This window comes from Belonocnema kinseyi, chromosome 2 (assembly GCF_010883055.1).
Source record: "Belonocnema kinseyi isolate 2016_QV_RU_SX_M_011 chromosome 2, B_treatae_v1, whole genome shotgun sequence".
Taxonomy (NCBI): domain Eukaryota; kingdom Metazoa; phylum Arthropoda; class Insecta; order Hymenoptera; family Cynipidae; genus Belonocnema; species Belonocnema kinseyi.
This window is the reverse complement of record NC_046658.1, coordinates 30,366,533-30,368,635: the sequence shown is the minus strand read 5'-3', so window position 1 is coordinate 30,368,635 and position 2,103 is coordinate 30,366,533. Positions and strand designations below refer to the sequence as shown.

The window sequence follows — 2,103 nt, the reverse complement described above, 5'->3', positions numbered from 1 at the left end:
TATAATATCTTTGGTTTGACCGCTCAAGTAGAACCGTCTATCATCTATTTCAGTTCGTAAACTGGCCTGAGTAATTGGGGACGCTGTATTTTAGTTTGCAAAAGTTCAGGTAAGAGAGGGCGCTGTTGAAAATTTTTCGAATTTGAATACATGGGATCGGCAATCTCCCACTGGCGGCACCCTAGGCCGCCCGACCTTGCTGACATCTTGGATCGAGTTCAGGCGGCGCTGATAGTTGGCTACCCGTTCTGTTCGAGCCAATGCAGCGGTTTTGGTGGGGAGCGTCGGGTCACTCAAAGTTGAACGTATTTGAGCATCGAATTGGCGGGACCATGCTTTGTTGGATCATGGGATCATGCAATATTCCAGTATCATGCTTTGAGTACTTTATGTTCATGGACGATCCGAGTAAGGTGTTATTGTTCGAACGTTTCACAAAATCCTGGGTCGTGAAGATGAGGAACTAATCGAAATTCTGCTTGCTCTAGCAAGCAAATTACACCATTCTATCATGACGTGAGTAACGTTCATTTGTCTAAATAATTTCACATTGCGATTTTTTCGCAGCATGTTATGTCCAGCAAGAAAGGCAGCAAGGTTAAAATGGCGCCGTGTAAAACAATTTAAGTCTGGCATGACTCATATTTTGCGCATAAATACATTTCAGGATTTTCAAATCTGCAGATTTGGCATGAATTTTTGACGCTTGTAAATTCGGTAAATGTTATCCTGTAGCTTTCGGTTTCGGAGAGGAATTTTAAGGGCAGCACGACATCATCTAGGATTGCGTCATAATTAATCATTGCGAAATTCGGTCGAAAGTTGGAAACAAACGTGTAACATGTTTTACAATTCATGACCTAATACAAAACAACCTATTTTAAGGTCACATACTTTTCATGAACAATGATTCAGTTGTCATGGAAGTGTTTAGGTTTAGTTACTCATTTTATTCAAAGCAATTCAATTTTAATTGTGATAGCGTGATTAAAGTATTTAATTTTCCTATATATCGAATTCTTCATGCTTTTATACATGCATGTAGATTCTGGATTCTTAACGTACCTGAATTCTGAACGTTCAATTGAACGAGTTACGTTTCTCCTATTCTATTTTATTCATAAATGTTCCAACTGCAATTATAAATTTGCAGTGTAATTTTGTTATAAATGAACAAACATTTTACTACTTTTTCTAGTTTGCATTCTATCAGTATAACATTTCGTTAATTTGATCGTTTAGAACTTCAAGCATATAGATTCTTCCGGCTGAAGTAAAGTTATCACATGAATATTTTTATGTATTGATAGATATAAATTTATAATTGATTTGCCTGAATTGAAAGTCAAGACAGAGTTGTTCCTCGCTGCTCCAATATTCTCTGAATTAACTTCATCCTGGTATAATGTATTTTTTTACTATTGTATACATGGAACTTTAAACAAACTCTTTGTTTGGACAAAGCAATAAAACTATAAAGGAGTGCAATTCCGAATATTACACACCTCCGATTGATTTTAAACTGCGTATACTCGTGTATTTTGACTCGCTGATTACAAAAATAATAGAGAAAATAAGCGCAAATTTTATTTTCAAGGTGACAACCATGAAAAAAACAACTTTAATGATCTTTTGTGTTTATCTTAGTAAATAATAAAAATTTACGAAAAAGCACCAAATAAAAGTTGTAGATCTTTTAAAACCGTATATTTTATGTGAAGTACATTTTTACTTTGCGTTTCTTAGTTTTCGAGAAAAACGAGCGGTGACACCCTGACTACTGACAGAAAAAAATTTTGGTCAAACCCCTACCCATTTGCAATGTCTCGTGGGCTCGGGAAGGAACCCCTGTGACTGGTCACAGACAAAATGTTAGGGAAACTTCTACCTTTCTTCAATGTCTCGTGGGCGGCGGGAACGCACCCCTGTGACTGGTCACAGAAGTAATTTTGGTCAACCCCCTTTTCTGGGTCCTGGGAGGGGGGATCTGTGACTGGTCACAGAAATAGTGTTGGTCAAACGACTACCCCTTTTCAACGTCTCGTAGGAGCAGGATGGCACCCCTTCACTGGTCACAAAAGCAGCGTTTTTTTAAACCCTTTC

At 37.6% G+C, this 2,103-nt stretch overlaps 1 protein-coding gene across 1 annotated transcript in view; it reads left to right on the top strand.

Moving 5' to 3' along the window:
- Positions 1-355: 355 nt before the first annotated feature.
- LOC117167879 (activating transcription factor of chaperone) overlaps positions 356-2,103 on the top strand; it is a 146,208-nt gene continuing 144,460 nt past the window's right edge. The window contains exon 1 of the mRNA XM_033353113.1: positions 356-516. The gene's annotated coding sequence lies outside the window, so the exon portion shown is untranslated. The remainder of the gene's footprint in view (positions 517-2,103) is intronic.